This window comes from Bos indicus, chromosome 11, assembly GCF_029378745.1.
Source record: "Bos indicus isolate NIAB-ARS_2022 breed Sahiwal x Tharparkar chromosome 11, NIAB-ARS_B.indTharparkar_mat_pri_1.0, whole genome shotgun sequence".
In the NCBI taxonomy this organism is placed as follows: Eukaryota; Metazoa; Chordata; class Mammalia; order Artiodactyla; family Bovidae; genus Bos; species Bos indicus.
Genome location: NC_091770.1, coordinates 75,297,276 through 75,324,748, shown reverse-complemented (window position 1 = coordinate 75,324,748; position 27,473 = coordinate 75,297,276). Strand labels below are relative to the sequence as shown.

General features: G+C 46.6%; 1 protein-coding gene and 1 non-coding gene across 2 annotated transcripts in view; one reads left to right on the top strand and one right to left on the bottom strand.

Moving 5' to 3' along the window:
- The window catches only part of KLHL29 (kelch like family member 29), a 331,050-nt gene that overhangs the window by 61,151 nt on the left and 242,426 nt on the right, over positions 1-27,473 (top strand). The gene's annotated exons all lie outside the window — the stretch shown is intronic.
- LOC139186047 (U6 spliceosomal RNA) lies at positions 10,296-10,402 on the bottom strand. Its single transcript, XR_011569615.1, has one exon. It is a non-coding gene; the product is annotated as a U6 spliceosomal RNA (small nuclear RNA).

Genomic DNA, 27,473 nt, shown 5'->3' with positions numbered 1-27,473 from the left:
GACATGAAATGTATCCACTGCAGTTCAGAAGCCAGAAAACAGAAACTCTCTGGCTATTTAAGCAAAGGTTACCAGAGGGGATTAGGAGTTTCCAGGATCATTAGAAGGCGGGATCTAGGCTCAGTCTCCAGAAATACTCACACTATAGACTGGACCTCCAGGCCTGCTACTTCCACAAGCGGGAAGGTTGGGAATCAGGACCCCATTATGAGAACTAGCGACCTCAGAAACACCCACCTTCACTGCCACCCAGAGACCAGGAGGGGTCACCAAGGCTGTTGCTTCAGTGTTCTATCTGCTCCGTGGGTAGTCTGCTTGCCAACACACCCACAAAGCCAGTGAGTGGTCTCACCCCTACCTGGCAGGAGAACAGCAGAATCTATGATCATATGGCCTTACCTCATTTCCTTGCCCTCTCAGATCATATTCAAGCACATTTGCTTGGTAGAACCGAAAACACATCTCAACCCCTGGAGGTGCAAGGGAGTAAGCCATTTTAGCGTTCCTGCCTTTGAAATACAGGAGGAAGCTTGAATGGATGTCAGCTGAGCCAATCTATGGTTTCATGCATTAACTAACTTCTCAAAGATGACACAGGAGTGGTGCAACCAGGATTTGAAGCCAGACTGGTTCCAGAGTTTAAGTTCTGTAAATTCTACCACCTCTCCATGAGCTCACGCCTGGCTCAACTGGCCCCCTCATGACATGTCTTCTCCATGCTCTCGTCCTTCAGCAGGTCTACAGCTGGTCCAGATGTCTGTATGGTTCACAGGGGCCTCTAGCCGTAGACTCTGAATTTGGGGGGGGCTGAGATTGATGATCTCCATCTACCCAGGATTATCCCCATCTGTCCTATATTGGCTGACTGAATCAGTTCCCTAGTGACCCAATAGTACCATGCAACAAATCACCCCAAACCTCAGTGACTGAAGACAATAAATAGTGAGTGTTGCTCATCTAGTCTGTAGAATAACATTCTTCTGGTTTTAGCTGGGTTCATTCATGCCTCTGCAGTCAGCTGCAGGTCACTTAGGTGGCTCTGTTATCTTGGCTGGCCTCAGACTTGGGTTGGGCTGACCTATCTCTGGCTGGGTAGGCTGACTCTCATCCTCCAGCATGATTTTAGAGTGGCTCTTGAGAAGTGAGAGAGGAAGTGGGAAAACACATGTACTTTTCCAAACCAAACCCCATGGCCATGCTCAGGGTCATGGCAGAAATTTCCATGGATACAAAGTTCCAGGGCAAAGGATGTGGATACAGGGAGGGCATTATGTCAACCTTAGACACAACATCTAACCTCTCAGATGAGCCCATTCACCTGGTGCCACAGAAAACACAGCTTGGAGGCTTTCTAGTGGAGAAGGCAATGGCACTCCACTCCAGTACTCTTGCCTGGAAAATCCCATGGGCGGAGGAGCCTGGTAGGCTGCAGTCCATGGGGTCGCTAAGAGTCAGACACGACTGAGTGACTTCACTTTCACTTTTCACTTTCATGCATTGGAGAAGGTAACGGCAACCCACTCCAGTGTTCTTGCCTGGAGAATCCCAGGGACGGGGGCACCTAGTGGGCTGCCGTCTATGGGGTCACACAGAGTCAGACACGACTGAAGTGACTTAGCAGGGGAGGCATGGAGGGCCAAGGCTTCTGGAACCCCACAGCATCCAATCCAATGCAGAGCTCAGCCCCCAGGGGCTATCTGGCAAGGTCCTGCATAAACTGAATCGCTGGTTCTTTTGGCTGGTTCCGTTTTGTGCTCAGGCCAGACTGGCAGCTGACTCGGAGACACAGCCCCTCAACTCAGGGCTTCCGCTTAACAGAGCTGCTGCTCAACAAAGACAGTCTCTTGACATCTCAAGCGGCATGTCTGCTCGCTCGCCAATTAAAAGGCTCATGTCCTCAATGTGACAAATGCCAGGGAAAACAATTCTGCAATTCAGAACACAAGTGGGGAGAACATGAGCGAGGTAATCACGAACCAAGCGCCGGCCTTGTCCTCGGCGTTCATCTGGCTCTCAGCGAGACGGCACGACTCTCCCAAGATTTCCTGGGTCACGCCAGCCACTGTGCCCACACTGCAGGATCATGTGAAGGGTCAGAGTTGTTTTTCCGTAGCTTAGATTTCGGCAGGCAGATCTTACGTTTTCTTAATCCATATTTAATAGCATGACAGTGCTGCCGGGTGCTGTGCTGTGAGGACAAAGTGGAGATGAGGTCCCTGTGCAGCTAAGCCCTTCTCTGCCTATCAGGACAGGCTGCCCCAGGCCTGGGTCTGAGGGTCAGAGAGCAGCTCTGGTATTGGAAGACCGTAAGGAAAGCAGGTGTTCCTCCCAGGTTTTCCTCTGGATCAGTTGTCATCCCAGGTTCCCCCAGTGAAAGCAGAGTTGTATATTCCTTGGTTTATATCCAGGCTCCTCAGTCCATGGGATTCTCCAAACAACAATATTGGAGTGGGTTGCCATTTCCTTCTCCAGGGGATTTTCCCAACCCAGGGACTGAACCCAGATCTCCTGCATTGCAGGCAGACTCTTTACCATCTGAGCCACAAGGGAAGATTTAAGTTAAAAAAAAAAAAAAGTAACAGCTTTATTGAGATATAATTCACCTCCCATGCAATTCACCCATTTAAGGTGTACAGTTCAATGTTTTTTTTAAATAGAGTCAAGATACATGTATCCATTACCACGGCCAAAATGTTCATCACCTTGAAAAGAAACCCATGCCCATTAGCAGTCAGTCCTCATTCACCCTCCCCCCAGCCCCTGGGAACCACGAATCTACTTTCTGTCTCTGTAGGTTTTCTTATTCCAGACATATCCAATGAATGGCATCATATAATATGTGGTCTTTTGTTACTAGATTCTTTCACCTAGCTTTAACCAAGTACATTTTTTGAAGTTTCATCTTTGAAGGCAGATGAGTAGGTTTGGATCCTGGGTCCACAGCCAGTTGGCTGTGTGGGATTAGGCAAATGGCTTGACCTCTCTGAGCTTCAGTTTCTCCATCTTACTCTGGGGAGCGTTCCAGTATTAACACACATAAAAGGCTTTGAGCTGTGCCTGACATACAGGCTTTGGTCAAGGGGAGTTTTTAACCCTCTTTCTCATCCTAGCTGTCCCTAAACTCTGTTTGGGGGTCCCCACCTCTCTGTTTTCATTCCCTCAACAAACAATTTCTGCAGTCTGCACCACTCTCCCCACAGGGGCTGCACCTGGGTCGCCCTGCCTATGCCTTTCAAGTCCTCACAAATGTGCAGAGCCTCCTGCACACCACCCATCTTCCCAGGCAGTCTCATGGCCCCTCTTTGAGCTCCAAAGTTCACAGTAGTTCAGGGAACATCACCTGGAGGGCCTCGGCTTTGTGTCCTCAATGTTTCTACTCCGCAACTGGGAGAGTGTCATCACAGCCCTGGTGGAAAGGAACCTCCCTCCCTTTGCTCCTACTTGTCCATGTGCCATGATACATTAATGTTAATATTATAAACCATGAAGTGACACAGACACCTTTAGAAAGGTCACAGGTAAAAGAAAAGGAAATCTATCCCTCCAGCCTGAACATGTACTGACTTCCTTCTGGAGTCTTTCCATCTCCAGGTGGGTAGAATTTTATGAGACCAATGAACTCCACTGGGGGGACTCAGAAAACAGAGTTCCCCCATCCCAGGGAATTCCCTGGCAGTCCAGTGGTTAGGACTCTGTGCTTTCAAGGCTGAGCATGTGGGTTCAATCACTGGTGGGGAACTAAGATCCCACAAGCTGCATGGCCCCCAAAAAATTTCTTTTAAAGATTTCTCCACCCCAGAGCACTAGAGCAGTATTTCTGTGTCATCACCCCATTTATATTGGGACTGTGGTTTCTTTGTGTGTTTTTATATCTTTTCCATGTCTGGGTTTGTCTCCCCTGAGAGCCTGTAAACTTCTAAAGAACAAGAACTGTGTTGTCTCCCTTTATAGGAGTCTGTGTTTCATAAGAAAAATAAGTAAAAGAAAAAAATTTTAAGGTTTCTTATCTATGCACACAACCTTCTCTTATTGACGTAAGGATCCAGTGTCTCTAGAAATTGCCTTGCAAACACTTCCCCTCACACCATGGCTTAGTCCTCATGTTCACCCAGCGGTGTCTTCTGCCCCAGAACTGTGTCTGTGCTGTATAAGGCGACAGGAAAATTCAGCCAGGACCAGCGCTGGGTCAAGAGGTAGGATGTCTCTGAAGCTTTAGGATTTTGTTTGCTTATACTGCATATCCATACTGAGAGTTTTCAGAAATACTATTGAAAATAAAAGTTTCCTTCTTGCTATATGGGGACTCTGGGAAAGAACCCACCCTCTATTCTGGGCCTTTGCTTTATTTCAGACACTCGGAGGATGAAGAAGGAAACTTTTGGTATAGTAACCAAGGCATCATCATGGCCTGAGACAAGGCTGTAGTAAATATTATAATCAAGTGGCTCGCTTTTACTGCGTGCCTACTGAGTGCCAGGCCCTTTTCTAAACATCACCTTCTCTCCTCCCACCTTTACAAAACTCTCTGTAAAGAAGAGTTGTTCATTTGCCAGTAGGGCAACTGGGGCATCAACAACCTCAAAGCCCCACACTAGTCACCATGGCACCAGGATTCCTGCCATACCAGCCACACCTGAAAACACAGAATAATGACCTCAAAGCTCAGTCCTTCTGGTTTCAGCCATCCTCCACGATGGCCAAAGCACGTGGCCCCATTTTCCCCCCAGAGTCTCATAAACATCCTTGTGAAGTCAGGAGCAGGGTGTGCTCATGTGGGTGTGTTTCCACCCCATGGACTATAGCCCACCAGGCCCCTCTGTCCGTGGGATTTCCCACGCAAGAATACTGGAGTGGGTTGCCATTTCCTTCTCCAGGGGATCTTCCCAAGCCAAGGATCGAACCGGTGCATTGGCAGGCAGATTCTTTACCACTGAGCCACCAGGGAAGCCCCAGCAGCAGGTCACAGGGCCCAGATCTGCAGAGGGTATAGGTCCAGGCCTTGGGTGCACCCACTCCTAATCTCTCACATCAGTTGCTTCTTTCTTAACAGACAAAAATAAAGGGAAGGAACCTGTCAAATCTGCATCACAGTCCCATGGAGTTCAAGTGTTAACGTCCCCAGAAAGGTTAAGAGATGCTCCAGATTAAATCAGGCTGGGAAGTAGCATCCCTACCTCAGAGCATTGCAGGGCACATTTGTTGTTTTTCATACTTGGCCTAGCACAGGACATCTGTGATGTGAATAGGGGAATATGTGGCTTTATTTTCCCAGTGAAAGCTGGCGCTCCCTTCAATTCATGAACGTAGGCGACAAACCACAGTAGTATGTGGCTCTGTCACCCGTGGGGATCACAGATATTTTCCTCCTTGTTGCACATGTCTCAAAGTATCATTTATATTCACCACTACTTGGAAGTTACAGTAGTTTTAAACACGATTCTTAAGACTTCCCTGGCGGTCTAGTGGTTAAGACTCCACGCTTTGCAATGGGCTGGGGGTGGGGTGGGGGCGGGGTCGGGATGGGATGTGTGTGTTCCATACCTGGTTAGGGAACTGAGATCCTACATGCTGTGCAGCGCAGTCAAAAAATCCAATTAAAAAAAAATGACTCTAGACTTTATTATTTAATGCACTGATAGAGAAGGATATTTACTACATTAACATTTTGTTTTTAACATTTTGATAACTATGTTTAAATGTAACAGGTTTCTTGAATTATCCTATGCAATTTATTTTATGTATTTAAAAGCATTATTCTGAAAAGGAGTCTACGGGCTTTTCACCAGGCTGCCAAAGGCGTCCATGGCACCTGGCTACCCTCTACTCACAGTACCCAGAAAAGCACTTTGGAAGGATTGAAGATGGGAAATTCAGGGGGAGTGCCTTACACACACACACACTATCCTTGATCCTCACTGACACAGGGGGGCCTTTGCCCTGGAACCAGAGCCCCTGCCAGCTTCTGGCAGCCTGGTTCTCTGAGCATCTCCAGGAATGGAAACCACTCCTGACTCGCAGCAAAACACCGCTTCGTTTAAGCCAGAGAAACACGATTTATTACCAGCATGTTTTCAGTTCCAGGCGATGCCTTGAAAAGGTCAGCTTATATGAATATTTAGAAAAAGCAGATCATAAAATAAGAGAGACTTGGTATTTTGTTGTTTTTTTTTTTCCCCTTGATGAAGAAAATTCAGGCTTGCTCTTACCCTGGGCAAACTATTGTACTTGTTACTCGACCTGCATTTACTCTTTAAGGAGGAAGGTGTCCTAGGACGGTATTTGGGGAAAAGATGTATGTCGTGGGAATTGTACAGCACTTGAAACTGGGGCAGCAAGCCCTGAACATGGGACCTACTTGTTATCTACTGTCCATGAAAACAGCAAATGAGGAGAACATGTCTGCTTCGAGGGGCCTGTTCAGTGCCTAATTGTTTTGTATTTGTTTCAGCTGATGGCCACTCTTTTCATTAGGGGCTTTTAACCGGTGAGTCATCTTTTGAAAATACAAATTTGATGGGGCCAGTTCTTCTTTTAAAATCTCTTGGCTCCCCCTTGCCGGAGGAGAAAGTACAAAATCCTTAACCTCGCGGCCAGGCCTTTCATGCTCTGACTGCAGCTTTCTTGTTAGCCTCATGCATGACTCTCCTCTCCTTTCCTCCCATCCCTTCCCCTCCCATCCTCTCCCATTCACACAGTGATGATTTACTGGATTATATTGTACAGTGAGCTTTGTAAAAGAGTAATCTAGTATTTGTATTCTTTATTTCATGTAGTAACTTTTAAAAATAACTTTATTTTTATGCTTAGTAGGATGCATTTTCTTTAAGGTTTTCAATCGGCCTCTAAAATGTAGTCTTGATGTTTTATGTAACCTTGATAAACATTCTTTACAAAATTCTGGGTTTATTTTTTAAAAGATGCAGATTATACATTTTATTTTTTTTTTCGTTTCATACATGATATTATACATGTTTCAATGCCATTCTCCCAAATCTCCTCACCCTCTCCCTCTCCTACAGAGTCCATAAGACTGATCTATACATTTTAAAGCAATTATTCATTCAGCTTTTTCTGCCCCCTTTTCTAATTGTATCAGACAACTGAATAATGACTTACTTAGTTCATTTGCACAATCTCTGATGATGGCTAGGAGGCTCAGCTCATAGTGTCCCTGATTTTTGCTGTCCCTTGATTCTTGCTTTTTTCTGGTCTTCCCTCTTTCCCAGATCTCATCCACAGTGATTATGCTCTTCAGATTCCACACGAGCACTATCTCTTGGTTCCCTACTGCCCATGAAACTCTATGCTGAGTGCGAAGTGTAGAATGTGGAAAAAACAGCCAGGCTGCCTCCCCCTTGACATCTCATTCCACAGAGCCTGACACTTAAAAAGAAGGAAGGCTTCTATGCAGAGTTTCACAACTTGTAGAAACAGAAGGTGGGGGCACATTTCTTTATTTATTATCTCATGTCCATACCCCCACATGCAGTCAGTTTGTAGTCTCTGGAGAAAACTCACGATGAATTTAATAAGACCTCCCTGTGATGCCTCCTAATAGACATTTCTCAGATCTGGCCCCTTTTGGTAGTGTTTGCCTTTAGCCTCTTAAATAATCAGTAATAGCATTTTGTTTCACCTCTAAAATTAGACCACTTCTACAAAGTTTGGCCTTTTATGACTGATTTACAGTGCTCTGTAAAAGGGTTAGCTAAATATATATTTTATAAACGCCATGTTATTCAGAGTTACAGTTCAGGTCTGAAACAAAGCTTGTCAACTTAACCTATTTTAACTTAAAAGTGTTTGTAGCTTTGCTTGGTTTGGTTGGTTGTGAGCTGATTTACTATTATTTTCATCATTGTCGTCATCACCAGTTTAATTTATCTGTTTTCAGTGAAGGCTTTTGTTAAAGTCAAATAAATAAGTAGAAATCCAGTGAATGTAAGTTATTTTTGGATGTGAATTGTATTCATCTTTCTGCTCAAGAACTTCCTGGGAGGGCAGATAAGTTTGCCATTGCGTGAAGCATCCAGGGAGGAATGGTATCCTGTTTTCCTTAATTCTACCATGACATAGTCAAGCATGTTCTTTAGCTCATTATTAGCCACTGTCATACACTGAACTGTGTATCCCCAAAATTGATGTCAAAACCCTAACCCGGAGACCACTGAATGTGTCTGTATTTGAAGACAGAGCTTTTAAAGATGCCATTAAAATTTAAGTGAGGTCATATGGGTGGACCCTAATCCAATCTGACTGGTATCTTTAGAAAAAGAGGAACCTTAGACTCACAAAGACACACCAGGGATGTGTGTGCACACAGAGGAGAGACTGTGAGGACACGGCAAGAAGGCTGCCATCTGCAAGGCAGGACGAGCAGCCTCAGGAGAAGCCGAAGCTACCGCACCTTGACCTTGGACTTCCAGCCTCCAGAACCGTGAGAAAACTAATTTCTCCTGTTTGAGCCTCCCTATCTGTGGCATTTCATCTTGGTGGCCCCAGCTGACTGAGACAGCCACCAAGCCTATTTCAAAGGATCCCACTTCAGAGCAGAGTCCTGTGAGATGACACGAGCTGGCATCCTCTCTGTCTTTGTCCATGGGGAAGTCGAGGCAGAGGAGACTCCAGGCTCTTGATGCAGTGGGGCAGCGGCAGGGCTGAGGGGAGCCACCTCTGCTCGACTCCCTAGCAGGGTCCCCACCTGGGGGCCCAGTGCACCTAGAGCTGTGCCAGGGACCCTGGAGGATTCAGGGAGGAGGGCCTTCTAGAATCCTCAGAGCAGTGATCGGGGCCTCACCCAGGAGTGTTCCTTCTCTTTCCCCTGGATCTTAACAAAACATCTGAGCACTAAATCTGAAACTCTTTCTCTAGTAGAGCCACGTGGCGCCTGCGTCTAGCACCCACGAGTGAGGAGCCGGAAACGTTCTCCCACGCCAGCTCTGCGGGTTGCTGGCTACTTGCGCTTGGGTGTAAATGCTCACATTGCGTCTTCTGTTCCTGCCACATTTAACGCTTCAGCCTGGATGCAGCTTTATCTCTGCTTTGGGAATATTCTACGTCTTATTTATGAGTATTAAAATCCTGGAGTCTTCCCCCACTGGGATGGCAGCGCCAGAAGAAGCCTGCATGGAGTCCAGGAACCTCCAGGCTGGCCGCTGGAGGCACCTCGGCTGGTCTGAAATGTGCTGACAGGGCCCAGCTGAGCCAGCATTGGATGGAGGGAGGTGGGAGGCAGGAAGCACGGTCACTCTAGGTCATGCAAGACACAGAAGAAGCAGGCCTGGGCAGGAGGGAGCTGGGCGGTGGCCATCAGCATCTCAGGTGTCACGGGTGGTGCAGCTGGGATCCAGGGTGTTCTGAGGCCCTTCCGCCTTTCTTAGGTGTTTGCCAGACCCCCCTATGTGCTTTGTGCTATGCGTTCCTGACCCAGGGGTTGGAGCTGGGAGAGGTGGTGAGAGAGATGGGAGAGGGTAAAGCACCCCTCCTTTGCAATGGTGCAGGGTAGAGAGGAAGGAAGGGCCCTCGTGCAAATACAGTGAGCAGTATAGGATAATGTTGGATGAAAGGCTGAACTCAAAGTGAGTTCTGAACAAGAAATGGCCAAGTCTCTGGGGGCTGGAGTAGGGAAGGTAATCTTTTATTCTGGACGGAGGCTGCAGTCTCCTGGACGCCTTGGCAAAGAGGCAGGAGGGACAGCCAGGGGTGACCAGGTCTGTCCTTAAGTCTGTCATGTTAGGGGTTTGGGGCTTCTGGGCTCCTTCCCCACCTAAGACCCCACTGTGTAGTTGAGACTTCTCATGGAGTCCCCATAGTGTCCCTTAATTTGGGGGGTGGGCCAGGGAAGCACTCTGACATTCCCTCTTCCTTCTTTAGGGCTGTCACAGGATTGTGACAGGGTCAGGCAGATATGGTATGGCCAGGGAGAGTTCCCCTGGCTCAGAAGCAGCCAGGAGCAGGGGCCCCCATTGTCAGATCTAAGACCCCTTCCTTACCCGTGGTGACCTGTTGGCTGGAAACCCAAAGAAAACTCAAGGATCCCCACACCTGGGCAGAAGAGTAGGGGTCGGCACGTCAGTAACAGCCCCCAGTATTCTCATGCAGGCCTGCAGCAGCCAGCGCTGTCCTAGAGAGGGCTCATTTGAGCCACTCAGCAGACAGCAAGGTATCTATTAGAAACTCATTTATTCCTTGGCCGTTTACGCTCCACTTAGCGAATTTGTTTGGAATGCCTGCTTTCTGTTAGACACTAGTGCTCCAGCCTAGAGCAGGGGATGGCAGCCTTTTTCTTTTTCTTTTGAAGTACGGAACACTTCACGTATTTGTGTGTCATCCTTGTGCAGGGGCCATGCTAAGCTACTCCGTATTGTTCCAGTTTTCATACATGTGCTGCCAAAGTGAGCACAGGCTTTGTCTATAGAGTAAATATTTGGGGGATTCCCAGGTGACTCAGTGGTAAAGAATCCGCCTGCCAATTAAGAAAACTCAGGAGATGTGGGTTTGATCCCTGGGTTAGGAAGATCCTCTGGAGAAGGAAATGGCAACCCACTCCAGTATTCTTGCCTGGGAAATCCCAGGGACAGAGAAGCCTGGCTGGCTACAGTCCATGGAGTTGCAGAGAGTCAGACACGACTGAGCAACTAAACAATAACAGCAAAAATACTTTAGCTTTGAGGGCCCTGTTGTCTCTGTGGTTGTACTCACCTCTTATGCAGCAGAAGCAACCACAGACAGTATACAAGTGCATGGGTGTAGCTTTGTTCCAGTAAAACCTGATGGACAGGCACTGGCCTGGATTTGGCCCAGAGACCACAGTTAGCTGCCCACCCTGGACTGGAAACACAGGTAAACAAAAGCAGACGTGGGCTCTGTCTGTATGGAGCTTACACTCTAGACAAGGAAGACAGGTGTTAATCCTATAATTATAAGCATAAATTATAAGTATGAACCCAGGTACTTGAAAGGAGAGAGACCCTCTCTATAAATAGGAGGGTGATACAGCCTCAGGTCAAGGCAGGCTTCCCTTGGGAGTTGATACTTGACTTGGGCTCTGAATCAGCATTAACAGGTGAAGAGAGAGGAAACAGTGCACAGAAAGGCCCTGTGGCAGGAATACGGAATATTCTGGAAACTGAAACACTGCCAGTGTGTAGGAGCATACCAGAGGACCAGGAGCAGGGGGGTGAGGCAGGATGGAAAGTAGTCACCAGTCCAGGCACAGCCTGGAGCAGGGAGGCTTAAAGCAGGGGAGGAAGAGGATCAGATGTGCATTTTGAGAAAAGTCTCTCTGGCTGCATCGGAGAAAAGCAAGTGAGGACTGTTGCAAGAGAGGGAGGCAGCTATGGAGGTAAAGAGAGTCAGATGGAGATAAAGATTTCAGAAGGAGTGTTGATGGGGTGGCGACGGAGGGAGAGGCTCTGGTCGATGGTTAGCTGTCTGTCTACCAGAGCCCTGGGGAAGTCCCTGATGCTTTGCCTTGTTTGGGTCAGAGGAAGAGGTGTGGCATGTTGAGTTGCCTTTGAGACATCAGAGTAGAAGCGAAGGATAAGCAGTGAGATGGACAGATCTGGAATGCAGAGGGAAGGTAGGAGCTGAGACCATGTGTTTTCAGGAGCCATCAGCATATGGAAGGTAAGAAATGCCCTGAGCATGGATCATGTGAGGAAAGGAGTAGAGTTTAAAAAAAAAAAAAAAGGAAGAGACCCTAGAGAAAATCCTCAAGGAACTCTGATATTTAATAGCCAGAGAGAGAGAAGTGTTCCTGCAAAATAGAATAAAACAGCAACCAAGGGAGTCGGGGGGATGTGTGAGATTGGGAAGAAAGTGTTTAAGCAAGGTTTATGTTCAGCTTGTACACACAGACTGACCACTGATGCCCAGAAACTATTCTGACTGGTCAGGGCATCCACATGGCCAGTGCCCATGCCATCCCAGTAGTTTATATCATGATTGTCATCCCTGCTTTTAAGGAATGATCATCAGTATGGAAATCTTCTGGGATGGCAAGCAGGATGAAAAGTAGAAACCTTCTATTGCATTCAGCACAAGTAGTATATATTGGTGGGGGCTTCCCTGGTGGCTCTAGGAAAGAACCCACCTGCCAGTACAGGAGACATAAGAGACACAGGTTCAATCCCTGGGTCAAGGAAGATCCTCTGCAGGAGGGTATGGCAACCCACTCTGGTATTCTTGCCTGGAGAAGCCCATGGACAGAGGAGCCTGGCGGGCTGTGGCCCATAGGTTTGCAAAAAGTCAGACACAATTGAAGTGACTCAGCATGCAAACACATATCATTGGTGACCTTAATAGGAGAACTTGAGGGGCAGTGATGGGCTGAGGAGTGAGCTGAAGAAGGAATTGGAGGTGAGTTGCTGGACAGGAGGCCCAGGAAATCCCTGAAGAATTTTCACTGGGATGTAGGGAAGCTGCATCCAGAGAATCCAGAAGGGGATGGAGGTGGGAAGCTGAAATTTTTTTTATAAGATGTTAAATGATGAGACGGACTTATTGGTTCAACACACCTTCTGTGTACTTAGTCACTAATCAAACTTGTGTCTATTTCATTTGTTGATTCATTATTTGATCCAACATTCTCATCTCATCCTTGGTGGAGATGTTTACTATGTCATGAGCACCAAATTCATTTTATTTCCTTCTTTGCTTTTCCACAGGCATTTGTTGAGCACTTACTATCTGTCAAGTACGGGACTAGGTCCACTGATAGAAAGATAAGTTAGAATCTGTGTGTTCAAGGAACTTATAGTTTTATGCAGTGGTTATCAACCAGGGATAATTTTATCCCTTCCCTTGCCTGGGGGACTCTGGGCAATGTCTGGAGATATATTTTGTTGTCATAACTTGGGGTGGGCACGTGAGAGAGAATCTAGGAATGTTACCGGCACCTGGTGGGTGGGGCCAAGGATGCTGCTAAATGTCCTCTCATGCACAGGACAGTCCCCCATCCCCAAAATTAGTATCCAGCCCAAAATGTGAATAGAGCAAAAAGCACCTCAGTAAATGGTAACTGCAGGAGCTCAGAGGATAGGTACATAGGCACCACCATGGAGCTTGCCAGGCAGGAGGTGAGGGACAGACATGAGGGGGCAAGGTTCCTGCTTGGAAACTTCCAGTAATGCAGTATGGGGGCACCATGGCCAAAAAGGCTAAAGAGTAGGGCTGAGGCCACAGATACCTTACCAAGTATTTGGGGGGTTTTATCTATTCAGTAGGAAGCCTCTAAAGAGTTTTCAATGAGAGGGAACCAGATTTGGGTCTTAGGCAGATCATTTGGGGGACAGACAAGAACAAGCAATAAGCACTAACATTTATTAAGAACCTACTGCGTGTCAGTAGGCTTCTGAGTACTTTCTTGAATACTTCGTTTAATCTCCCAGCAGCCCTCTGGGCAGGTGCTTGTGTTCCCATTATATAGCTGAGGAGACTGAGGCAGAAGGTCAAAATGCTGATGAATGGGGAGGCGGTCCTTGACTGAGACTGAGCTTGTGCACAAGCCTGAGACAGCCCGTGGTTTTTCCCACCTCCCACTTTGGGTCTGGGCTCTTGGACCAGATTGGAGCGTCCACAGGGTCTCAGTTCATAATTCATATGTTCCAGCTCTCCCTGCAGCTGCTCCCAACGTTCACGCCTGCAGCTTTGAGAAGCGTGGAATCAAAGTAGCCAGTTTAATTCTTCCTGAATAGGAGTTCTCATGGAGCTGTTAATTTTTTAGCAACTTTGTGGCTGAAATGCCCCCATGGAAAGAGAAACACTTGCTTCTGGGAAATCATATTCACTCTTTGCTGCCTGAGACCTCTAAGTGGACCCCAGTGACCTCATGTAGCTTCCTGATTAGGACACCCTGCCTCACTATCAGATGCACCTTTTCTCCTCTATTTTTGCTGGGGGTAAGGAGGGGAAAAATGCATTTGTATGACTTATAAAATTTCAAGTACGTCTCAGGACCCAAAGCCACATCATTGGCCAGCACAGATCTTGCTTTCCTGGGTTTTAATTACAGTGGCTCCTCCTCCCATTATCTGGGCTCCCCTGGTGGCTCAGACGGTAAAGCGTCTGCCTGCAATGCGGGAGACCCAGGTTTGATCGCTGGGTTAGGAAGATCCCTGGAGAAGGAAATGGCAACCCACTCCAGTCCTCTTGCCTGGAAAATGCCATGGACAGGGAAGCCTGGTAGGCTACCATCCATGGGGTCGCAAAGAGTTGGACACAACTAAGCGACTTCACTTTCCTTTCCTTTTCCTCCTCCCACTGCTGCTGCTGCTGCTAAGTCGCTTCAGTCATGTCTGACTCTGTGGGACCCCATAGACAGCAGCCCACCAGGCTCCCCCGTCCCTGGGATTCTCCAGGCAAGAATACTGGAGTGGGTTGCCATTTCCTTCTCCAATGCGTGAAAGTTAAGTCATTCAGTCATGCCTGACTCTTAGGGACCCCATGGACTGCAGCCCACCAGGCTCCTCCGTCCATGGGATTCTCCAGGCAAGAGTACTGGAGTGGGGTGCCATTGCCTTCTCCACTAGGAGGGATGATCTAATGTAACAGCCCCTGGCCCAGGACTGACAGAGAGAAAGAGCTGGAGGCTGGATTTGCCAGCCAAGGGGCAGGGAGTGCTCCCCAGACAGAGGTGGGACCAGAGCACTCCCACCTGGCACCTTTCAGCAGGGTTTTTCCCATCTGGAAAGAAGACTGGAGATGGATTTTCATGTTTACATACACTTTTCAATAAAAGTGTCTTCACTTTTTAAAGCAATGGCAGCATTCTGGCAGGGCTGAAGAAAGGCAAACTAGTCTGGGATCCAGAAGGAGTACCCACCAGAAGGGTAGGCAGGAGTCAGTGTAGAGAAATAACCTGCTACCAGGGGATTCTTGAGGTTGGCTCTGACCAGTGAGTTCACAGCCCCAGATTATCCCCAGCTGACAGATGCAAAGCCTAGGCCGTCCGCTGTCACATGGCGTGTTCATGTGAGAAGCCATGTTCTCCTCCTGCACTGTTGGTGGGAATGTTAAACTGGCTCAACCACTATGGAAAACAGTATGGAGGTTCCTTAAAGAGCTAAAAATAGAGCCACGTATGATCCAACAATCCTACTCCTGGGCATGTATCTGGAAAAAACAAAAACTCTAATTCGAAAAGATACATGCACCCCAATGTTCAAAGCAGCATTGTTTACAACAGCCAAGACTTGGAAGAAACCTAAGTATCCATCAACAGATGCATGGATAAAGACGTGGTTTATATACATATATATATGTGTGTGTATGTGTGTGTGGGTGTGAGTATGGGTCTGTATGTGTGTATGCCTGTGTGTAGATATGTATATTCCATTACACACAATGGAATACTATTCAGCCATAAAAAGAATGAAACTTTGCCATTTGCAGCAACATGGAAAGACCTAGAGATTTCATTCTGAGTAAAGTAAGTCAGACAGAGAAAGGCAAATGTTTATGGTATCACTTATGTGTGGAATCTAAAAAATACTACTATTTACAAAACGGAAACAGATTCATAGACATAGAAAACAAACTTATGGTTACCAAAGGAGAGGGAGAAGAGGGATAAATTAAGAGCATAGGATGAACAGATATACACTATTACATATAAAATAGACAAGCAACAAAGATTTACTGTATAGCACAAGGAACTATACTCAACATCTTATAAAAACCTATAATGAAAAATCTGAAAAAATATATATATATTACTGAATCATTTTATTGTACACCTGAAACTAACACAATATTATAAATCAACTAACTTCAGTTTTTAAAAAGTCATGTTCTTATTTTCAGGCTCCCTTCTACGTTTCACGTCTTCCTTTAAGGATTCTGTGGTAGGACAGAAAATTCTCTAGGCTTCAGATTTCCTACCCAATGAAAGGGCTGTTGCAGTAAAGACCTGCTCGTGGCTCTAAGTGGGTTTGGGTTGTAGAGTAAAGCAAGGCTTAGCCAGTAGGACAGCTGTACACCTACGGTGCTAAGGAAACCAACTTTGCACCCAAATGTAACACAGTTCCCCACATTCCCAAATAAAAGGCTCCAAAAAAATTTTTAGTCCACCTGAATATATGGATATTTTTGGAATACAGTACAAATGAAACAACAAACTGTTTACTTATAATATGTAATTAATTACTTTAGTTACACATCTTTAAAATCACAAAATAAGTAAACTGTTAATTTTTAAATCCTGCTTTCTCCCACTTTGATTAGATGAGTCATTCTCCAAACCTGTCAGGTGCAGTTCCCACTGGAGAGTGTCTTTGTTCCCAGGGTATTTTTTTTATCCTAGCCTAGAGCAGCTTTTCAAGTCCTCTGACAGTTTTCCAGAGCTCATGAGCCTCACTTCCATCTACATTTTCAAGACAGCACTTTTAGAATCAATGGATCATGCCTTCCTTCAAAATTTTATCCAAGTCACAGGTCCCAATTCCCATAAGTTGAAGCAGTTTGCTTTTTTCTTTTTCATTTGCCTTATAGGTGACTCATTCATGATCTTTTGCAGCAATTAACCATTACTGGGTTTCTGTTTAAAGTGACTTTTAAAAGTCTTGTTTACAACAACATCCAAACACTAAAATTATGAAGTCATAATCCCAAAAGTAATTAACGCATCTGTGTTAACTAAATCAGGTGGGAGAGTACATCTGAGAGATGAGACTTTTTACTGATACAGAATCCATCAAATTGTATATTGGATATATTGAATTTAATATATTTAATATATTATTAAATATATTTATATAAACATATAATTTATTTATAAATAAATAAAGTATAAATAAATTTCAATAAATTTATTTATAAATAAAGTATAAATAAATTTCAACAAATTTATTTATAAATAAATAAATTTATATTTATAAATAAATAAATTTATATTTATACATTTATATTAATATATTTAATACATATATTGAATTAATTAAATTCAGTAATATATTGAATTTAGAATATTTAATAATTTAATATATAATACTCTTTTATTGAAGTACAGTTGATTCACAATGTTGTGTTAATTTCTGCTGTACAACAAAGTCATATATACATATATATATACATATATACATATTATTTTTATACTCTGTTCCATTATGACTTACCCTTTTTTCTAAGGGATAATGGGAGATTCAAGGGAAAGACGGTCATATATTTGGGTGTAGACAAAATGTTTTAACTTCTAAATTCTCCTCTAACACCCATCATCTTATTACATTGCACACAGGAGCGCTTCTTTACTGGCTATTTGGTAGTTAATGTCTGTCCACGTAGGTGGACAGGTGCAATGAATCCAGAGCACAGAAAATGGTGCTGAGTCCACTGGGCCCTGCCAGGAGCTCTGGCCACCGTCTTTCCCCACTTCCTAAACACCGGTAACTGCAAGCCCCTTCTGGCCACCTTTCTTCCAACCTGCTGCTGGGCTTTTGTGTGGTTTAATGAACATAGAGTCATTTGGAAATATGCACTGTGCTCCACAAAAGGAAACAGTAATATAATCAGAAATCATTATATTCCAGTACTTCAGCACTATTGCTACTATTAATGTCCATTATCAGGATATTACCTGAAATGTGTTTAACAGTCACAGGCACTAATCAAGTTGCCTGGCCTAGAGAATGTATATTCGCTCCGTCTGGATCACACCATGTATTGTGCTGTGACTGTTTTAAACTTTTTTTTTTTTCAGATAATTGGAACCTGCTACTTCATATTCTGAAAAGTAATGTAGTGGGTGAAGCCCTGAGAGGTTCAAAGCCTAGGCTTCCATCAGGGAAATAATGCAATTTCCATGCAGAATGATTATAATATTATTCAGTGATTACATGAAAGTGGGGGGGGGGGTCTGTTTTTGTTAGACTTTTCAAAGTGGCAAATTGAATTCCATCCAAGTAATCAGAGGTTATGAGTTTCCAGCACAGTGTGTTTGCACATGTTGGAGGCTTATTTTCCCAGAGTCCTCCCTAGCCTGCTGCCCCCTGAGCCTTTGCTGGCCTCGAGGGACAGACCTGAAGTGCCAGGAGTGAATTCGCTGATGAGAGCTCTCAGCCCATGAGAACTGGGAGTTGACGGCAGAAGCTCCAGCTTCCTCATACCCCAGGTGGGGTAACTCTAAGACGTGTCCTTCTCCTACCTCCCAGAGGTCCCCGGGGACACTGGCCCGGGTGCCCCCAGTGGCATCCTGTTTATCTCGTCTAGTCTCTGTTGGCTTCCTTCACCTACCTGTCTCCTTTCCCCACTCACCGGCCTGAGCTTTCTGGCCTCAATCTCCAAGTAAACCACTTGCCTCAAAGCCTTGTCTGGGTTCTACTTCCCAAGAGAGGCACACCTAGGCCCCCTAACCCTCACCCTTCCCATTTGGAGAGCACCCAGAGCCCTCTCGGGCTTCCCTGGTGACTCAGTGGTAAAGAATCTGCCTGCCAATGCAGGAAACACAGGTTCAATCCCTGGATTGGGAAGATCCCCTGGAGGAGGAAATGGCAACCCACTCCAGTATCCTTGCCTGAAACATTCCATGGACTGAGGAGCCTGGGGGCTACAGTCGATGGGGGTCACACTGAGTCAGACACGACTGTGACTGAGCACACCGATGCCTCGCTGGATCCCTCTGTCCTTTAAACTGGCAGCACCCAGAATCTTCATGTTTCAAAGCATCATCCTCCTGAAAAATGAAAATTCTGAACTTTTTTTTTAATCAGGAAAGTGATGGATATAATTTATATCTCCCTCTTCTCTTAATTATTATTACCCCATTCAAGTGAGACAAGATGATTTCATCCAGGTTGTATTTTAAATGCCCATAATCGATGTTCTCATTCTGAGCATGAATCTATGTGCTCTTAGATAATTTATGTATAATTTTAATAGATTTGTCAATGGCAGCCCTTCCTCGTCTAAACAGGCTGCTTGCAGACAGATCACTTAATTTGCTCCTCGATGCTATTTTTCATACATGGTTGCTGCGCAGCCGACAGATAGCAGATGATCCCATTACAAACACATTTGACAGGGCATGGGCTGTGGGGATGAGCAAACTCAAGGTCTCCTATGGTGGCAAGCAATGTGTGTCTCCCTCTCACTTAGAAGGGGAAGTTCCAGGGCCCAAGGCAAGGTGCTGGGGCTGCTGTCACCCACAGCCCTCAGGAGCTGATGAGCATTCCCGCTTACTTGCCCTAAGAGAGGTTGTTGGTGCCCAGCGCATTCCCCACCCTGGGGATCACCTGCTGACAGTTCCTGCTTCCTGCCTCTCTCTGTGTGGGGGTGCCCAGCCCATTCACGGGGCAGGCTGGAAGTCTTCGGGGAGTGATGTCTCAAAAGCACTTGTCAATATTACTCAGCTATTAAAAAGAATGCATTTGAATCAATTCTAATGAGGTGGATGAAACTGGAGCCTATTATACAGGGTGAAGTAAGTCAGAAAGAAAAATACCAATACAGTATATTAATGCATATATATGGAATTTAGAAAGAAGATAACAGTGACCCTATATTGGAGAGAGCAAAAGAGACACAGATGTAAAGAACAGACTTTTGGACTCTGTGGGAGATGGCAAGGGTGGGATGATTTGAGAGAATAGCATTGAAACATGTGTATTACCATATGTGGAATAGATCATCAGTCCAGGTTTGATGAATGAAACAGGGTGCTGAGGGCTGGTGCACTGGGACAACGCTGAGGGATGGGATGGGGAGGGAGGTGGGAGGGGGGCTCAGGATGGGGGACACATGTGCACCCATGGCTGATTCATGTTGATGTATGGCAAAACCACCAAAACATTGTAAAGTAATTAGCCTCCAATTAAAATAAATTAATTTTTTTTAAAAAAAGCACTTGTCAGCCAATGAGAGGTGGGAGATGATGAGTAAACACTGCAGCTTCCTCCTTTGTCTCTTGGGAGGACAACTTTGGAATGGGTTCTCCCCAGCCTCTTGGAGCATCCTCAGTAGGAATGAGCCCCACCTGCCCAGGCGGAACCCACTGGTTGATGCTTCCTCAATTGACTTTTCCCCATCTCCTACCTCACATCCCTACTTCCTCATGGTAACTCCTTGGATCAACTCAAAAAAAAAAAAACCTACTTGCATCCAAATTGCTGTTTCAAGGGCCACTTTGGAGGGGAACTCAAACTAAGATGCTTGCCCTTCTGAATGTCTTCAGGTTGATCTTTTAGGCATGCGTATCCTCCAGGACCTAGATTAGGACCTGGCAAGGAGCTTCCTGAACCCCAGGAATTCTCCCTCCTCTGACCGCCTTCAGCCCCCCCAGCAGAGTTAACTTAGCCCTCACCATCTGCAGCCCCGGAACCGCCCCTGTTTCTGCACATGCGTGAGTGGAGTAGACACCGAGTCTGCCAGCTCCTTGCTGACCCGAGCGTCTGTCTGAGAGGTGAAGGTGCTCCAACCACATCCTCAGTCAGGAGTGAAGAGCAGAGATGCCTGGCAGGGCAGAAGATGGGGTAGCCAGACAACACAAAGAGTGTACCTTTTAGGGGAAAAAAGTATAGAAACCCTTCCTTCCAAAGACTGATGTGAGCCCTGATGGATTGTTTGCACCATTTCTGTCTGCTGGGGTAATTGCAAAGGCGAGTGCGTTGTGTTCCAAGGGAAAAGTGTTCCCTAGACACGGTAATCCTTGCCATGCCAGCTTGTGACAGAGAGAACCACATCAATTTCTGAATTTTCTCAATGGAGTGAGAGTGTGTAATGTGGAATAAAATATAAACAAGTCTTAAGAAGCATCTATGTATTTCTTTTTATCAACCTTTAGATGCATTAAAGCCAACCACAATTTCCTATGAATTCTAGATGATATGTAGTATTTTTATTTGCTACTTCATTGCTAAATGTTTCATATAAAACTGAAGAGGAAAAAAAAAAAAAAATACACAGTCCCACATATAAAAGAAGCAGCAGATGGCTAAATGTGACCGTGGGAGAAAAGCAGTGAATGGAGTGAGTTCAGAACAGAGGCTCCCCCGTTGGGTACAGGCCCGAGATGGGGTGGAGGGAAATTCAGGTATGAGGTTACCTGTGCTCATTAGCCATTTGCTTCCACTGTGTTTCAAGTAGCCTATTAGTATTCAGAAGAATCTACAGGTATCTTTGTTACGTTTTTTTTTTTTTAATCTTTTAAATGTACATATAAATGAGTATGTATTATTTATAGATGTCTTTGGATTTAGAAACATCAAGCTTGAAAAATAATGCATCAGGGAATGTTTGATTTACTGCTCGACGGAGAGCAAGGACGGGGGTGGGGGGACTTTCTGCAGGAGGGAAGACTGGCTTGGGATAAGCTGTTTAACCTTTCTAAGGGACTTTCCTGGCAGCTCCAGTTACAGTTAAACTGCAGAGAGATGACTGGGTGGGGAAAAAAGAGCAGCGGCCAGGGAGTTCACAAGCCAATGTTGTTGTCCCTGCTCTCCTGCTAATCAGCTGGGAAACCTTTAGCTTGTCACACACCAGCTCTTACCTTTGGTTTCTGCCCATATCTGGACATCAAGCCATGTCAGGCTGTGGCCCAGTGATTTGGAGCATTTGTATTGATGGCTGTGGGCTCTGGCTGGACTCATCGGTTGCTGGGTTCATTTGCAGAAGTGCCATGAGTTTGGTGAGCCATGGTTCCTTGTTTTTTCAGATGGAACGTGAAGCTCTGGTGTGATCAAGCCACTTGCCTGCACACTTTGGTAGAGACCAGGAAAACAGAATTAGCTTCTACTTCTATTTTCAGTTCCTAGGCTGTTTCTATATTGGCCAAGAAAAGCAGAGAACTTAGAGAAATTCCTGGTAATGACTGCTTTCTGCCTGGGTATGGAGAAACTTGCCTGTCTGTGGTTTATTTTTAAATGGATAACTCATCATATCTGGATAAAAAGTACTGTAATCTCCGAAGACTTTTCTTTCACATTTTTTTTTCCTCTCTGAGAGTAGAGAAACAAGGCTCAGGTCTACTCAAATAAAATCATTTTCTGCTGGGTGAGGAAGTGACGCCTCTCAGATCCACTTGTGGCTGGGAAGGAGCTTTCAGCCACTGGCCCTATGGCTTATATTCAGAGAAGAGGTGGAACAAGTAGGGGCTGAAGTCATGAAGGCATCTGTCCTCCGGCCTGGCGTCTAGTAGTTGCTGGGGAGGAGGATGAGGGTCTGGTAAGGGCTGAAAGTGTCCTCCTGGAGGAAATTCAGGGAGATGCAGTGAAGGGAGCAGGAAGTGGTAGCTGACCAGCGTCAGATACACCCAGGAAAACTACATACGTGCTCACCCATTGATCCACTAGCTCCCAAGGAAGATCCCTCCCCATCCATTTGTCCTCTGCGTGCTCACCTCCGCAGAGAGGTGATGGGAAAAAATGCACCACCTCCCCCTGGGTGAGGTAGGTGTTCTAGCAATATCGATTCTGTGCTTCAGTTGGCAGGCATGGTAATAACAATGTTAGAGCCACCAGTTAATCTGTGCCATGGGCTATGCCAAGTGCCTTTCTTACACCCAAATATTTAACTCTCAGAACAACCACGGATGTTCAATAATGTCATCCCCTTTGGACAGGGAGGAGATTGGGTCAGAGGGTGGGAGTGGGGTGGAGAATCTGCCATTTAGACCCAGGTCTAATTAGAGATTCAGACCCAGGTCTCTCAGACTATAAAATCCCATGCTCTCAACCACCCGACAGGCTGAGCCAACCTTGAACCAGGTGTGTCAGGGTCTAAGATGAAAATCCAAGATGAGGCTTAGATTGTGCCTTATAGACCATGAGCGAGGCTGCGGGGTTTGGTCTCGGGAGAAGGGGGTCCAGAACCTCTCTGCAACTCCATTAGGAAATCAAAACACACCGAGTCTGAAAGCTCACCTTGTCTTACTCTGTGGAGCCGCTTTTCCCCATCCCTTCTCTCTAAGGCTGTCAAGAGGCCAAGCCCCAGAGGGTCAGCGGATGCTGAGTGACCCTGGCAGCCATGGTGTCAGCCAGGACAGGCTCAGTCCAGCCCCTGGCAGTGAGCAGACGCTGGACCCGTGAGCTTCCATGGTAGTTGTGTCTCCTGTTCTCGTGCTGTCTCCACCCCCCCGACCTGTACAGCTGTGGGCCTGACAGAGGGCTGATGTGGTGACTTAAGTGCCTTGAACACAGATCAAGGCTCCCTTGAAGCATTGAAGCAGACAGCCCCGGAGTCTGCCACCATGAAAGGGACAGGCCTCAGAGAAGAAACTGGAACAGAGAAGGTGGGAGGGAAGGGGAAAATCCCAGTCTCTCTGGGCTCTACTGTGGGTCCAGACTTGAGGTGGGCTCTTCCTTCGGTGTGAATTCCAGTGTGGTTGGTGCTAAGATGGGGGTTGCCCCACATAGCCAGGAGGGACCCTCCTGGAAAACAGCTGGGGTGTTGGGCGGTGTGGGGGGGCGCCAGCTTATCAGGCCGAATTCTACTTCCTTTTTCCCCTGCTCTTAACCCCCTCCTGGCCTATAATTCTGTTTTACTCCCCAAGAGTCGAGATAAGTCTTGTTCAAATGTTACAGCCTGACCCCAGGAGTGCAGGGAGAACCAAGGGAAGAGCCTTGTTCACATGTGGGTCAGAGTTCTCAGTGGGCAGCATGGTCATGCAGGTGGAGCCTCCACAGATGACCCACCCACCTGGCCACCTGGACGGAGCTGGAGAGAAGAGAACCCCATCTCTCAGCACCAGGAATGAGGGGAACACCCGTTTGCACCACGATCCGGCTCAGCAACACCAGCAGCTGGCCTTCCTGTCTCTGAATTAGGATGCCAGCTCCTGCCCTGCCTCCCGTGGGGTCTGCGTGGCCGTCTAATGAGGGACAGAAGATGCAGAAAACACTCCACCGAGCCCATGGCACCAGGCAAATGTGAAGCGTCATCATGAAAAACTTCAATTTATGAGTCTGAAGGAGAAGCAACATCTGGGAAGGAATTATTGCAATTTAAAGGGAGGATGCAGGCCTGGTTTATAAGAGCGAAATCTGGAAGCCACGTCTGATTTTTTTTTCTCAAACTGGTTTGTATTCCAACCATGAAGCTGTGGTGTGAACGTCCAGATGTTCGAAGCGAAATTGTAGAAAATGAGTGGAGTCTTGGAAGCGTTCTCCCTCCTTCAGCAGAGCCTTATTGAGCATCTACTACGTGCCAGGTGCCACACATTCTGGCCGCAGCTTCCCGCCGCCGCGGGAGAGTCAGTGGAACAGGTTTGCTGGAGCCTCTGCCCTTCTCTCCAGCTTGCAGCCCCCAGAAATGCACGGTCATCCTGGTCCTGGATCCAGGCACAGGAAAACCCCTGTTAACTTGTGCGGGACTCTGAGTGGTGGCTCTGACTTAGGGAGTCCTAGTTAATTGAAGCGGGTCAGCCATGCAACGAGAAAGTAGTTCATGTGGGAGCAGTCATTTTGCAACTTTCTTTTACTGAAACGTTTCGTTCTGGGTTTCTGGCGAGCCCTGCTGTGGCAAGACTTCAGACCCAGTCAGTGCCTGGGGACCCCTTTGTCCCCTTTTGCCCAAACCAGCCAAGCGGGCAGAAGAGGGGCTGCTGAGAAGCCTCCATTGGAGACACCAAGTTCTTATCTAACATTCCCAGTAATTCACCCCAGAAGGGTCTGTTCTCCAGACAATGCAAAAGACCTATCGGAGAGGAGTTTTCAGGAGAAGGGGTGAATGAAGGCAGGAGGAGGAGGGCCAGGAAGGAGGACCAGGTGTGGGTCTGGTCACAGTGGTGGAGGAGAGCTGATGCCATCAAGGACATGAGGCTGGACACAGCAGGACACTGGGAGGAGTCCAGACTGGCCTGGGTTCTCCGGGGCCCCTGCCATGGAGGGCCGCTGGCCGGGGAGGAGTGTGACCTGTTCAGGGTTGAACACAGTCCCTCTGGCAGCAGCAGAGCCATGTTGCGGGGGTATGAGGGGGTGCTGTTGCTATGATCCAAGTGTGAGAAGGGGAGGCCTCACCCCAGGGAGCCGTGATGGAGACTGGAGAGAACTGTTCTGAGCGGTGACAGGGCAGGTGGCGGTGCTGGGCCCTGAGATGAGGGGCTGGCAGTAGTGGGTGTGGGGGACGGTGCAGTATCAGGTGGGCTGGGCGAGTGGGGGATTGACTGCTGGAGTGGAAGCTGCAAGAAAACCTCAGTGCAGTGGTTGTGAGCTACCAGACTCCACTCTGCCCAACAGCATCTGCCTCGTTATAATGGAATTTCTCTCACAGGAAAGAATTTAAATTTCCTCTTTGGGATGGGGGAGGCTGACAATGAAAAAGGTTGAGAAACTCTGAGTTAATAGTAGCAAGAATCCGGGTGAGCTACCCTCCTATTGACTGGGGTTAGGGGCGGCCGGGGGAACGCGTCTGTGATCTCTCTGCTGTGGGAAGGGTCTGTGCAGGGTGAGGGGGGTCACTTGGGAACCTGACCACCTCGGAGCATCTGGGGTTGGCTGACAAGCTGGCAACATGGATTGAGGGAGAGGTCAGCTGGGTCATGGGGTTCGTTTGGGCTCACCAGGACCTGATTGGAATGTGATGTCCATTGACACCTGTGCTTTTATTCAGCCCAGGGTGATGACTTCAGAGAAAACACAAAACAACTCTAGTCTCCTCATTGATTAGGGTCCCAGGAACAAGTGGGCTGAAATTCAGAACAAAGACGTGGGATGGGCAGACAAACCTAGAGCTCCAGTTCTAGCTCCCTCCCGCTTCCACTTGCTATGTGACTTTAGAGGATTCTTCATGAGCCTCAGTTTCCCCATCTATAAAATGGGAATACTAATAGTACGTATTCATAAGCTTATTAAAATGTACACCATAAACTGTGAACAGGTAGACATCATAAACGTCAAATGTTATGAAAATATTGTTATTATCCTTCAGTGAGGAGTGATGGCCTCTGAAGATCCTGTCTTTCTTTGAAGCACACGTGCCCACAGAATAACTCACCAGGCAATGCATCCCCACCGTGGGGAATATGTAATGGGTCTCATCAGTGGCCAATTGTGGCCCTTAGTGGAAACAAGAAGCCTCCACATTGTGCTGCATCTTTGCATCTTAATGCTCTCCTTGAAAAAGCAGTGCCTTCCAGACCCCTCAGTCCATGAACTGTCGAGAACCTGATAGATAAACACTCAGAGAGAGTGTTTATTTGGGGGTTGGCAACATGCCTGCAAGCTTTGGTGAGCCATGGTTGATATTATTAATGGATGGCCTGTTTTTCTCTCTTCTCAAATGCAGAAGAATGTGAATGAGTGTTCCCCTTGCAGGATACATTCAGAGCAGGCATCCAAGCCTGTGCCAGGGGTGCCCGAGGGTCCTTCTCCAGGACTGATGGGAGGGTGGGTGTGGGAGCTGGTTTTCTTGCTCTAGTTTACAGCCTCCAGTTATTTTGCTCTTTTCCTTCTAAGGAAGAATCCTTGTTTCCCAGTTGGCTTAAGGGTGGTGAGCTGCCTGGACACTGGAGTCATAATTGGGTAGCGTGGTCAAGACCCAGGCAGAACTGCTCTCTGATCCTGCATCAAATGGGAGCCTCCCTAATTGGTTTCTCCTCTCTTAAGGCAACTTCTTTCCCCAAAAAATTGATATCTTTTATAGGGAAGTAAAAATGAAATCCTGGGGCCTTTGTTTATTATTCTCTTGGCTATCAATTTGGTTCATGTCAGGAACCATCTTTATTTATAGACTTAGAATGGGTCTCAAAAATATCTCTGAGTTAATTTTGAGGATCTCCCAGCATTTAGATAGTTATGTAACCCAAACAGCCCATCCATGAGTCTTGGTTTTATATTGGCCTTTATGCTCTGTCAAACTGAATTAGCATCTTGTAAGGGCCTTGAGCAGAGAAGGCAATGGCAACCCACTTCAGTACGCTTGCCTGGAAAATCCCATGGACAGAGGAGCCTGGTAGGCTGCAGTCCATGGGGTTGTGAAGAGTCAGACACGACTGAGCGACTTCACTTTCACTTTTCACTTTCATGCATTGGAGAAGGAAATGGCAACCCACTCCAGTGTTCTTGCCTAGAGAATCCCAGGGACAGGGGAGCCTGGTGGGCTGCCGTCTATGGGGTCACACAGAGTCAGACATGACTGAAGCGACTTAGCAGTAACAGCAAAGGCCTTGAGAAGGTGAAGGATTTAAGACCAATTTCACAGACATTGACTTATTACTTATTTTTAAAACTTAAGTTAAAAAAGTCCCTCATCCTTTGGCTTTTTAAATTTTCTTTTTGATAGGCCTGGAAGCTGTCCTTTGAGGATGAGATTAGTGGGAGAGAAAAGGTTGGATTGACCAGAGAGGTCAGAAGTCAAGTCCAGAAGTTGAACCTTCATCTCCCTCAGGGATGAAAATTCATACCTACTTCCCTGGAATTCCTGGTTTCTTTCCTGAGATTCATTTTCCCAGGCCATGATCTTTGGAAACTGAAGATTTTACAGTGTTATCTTGGGAATTAAATTGTTACTAGAAATCGGTTTCTAGTCATTTATTTTAAAATCAT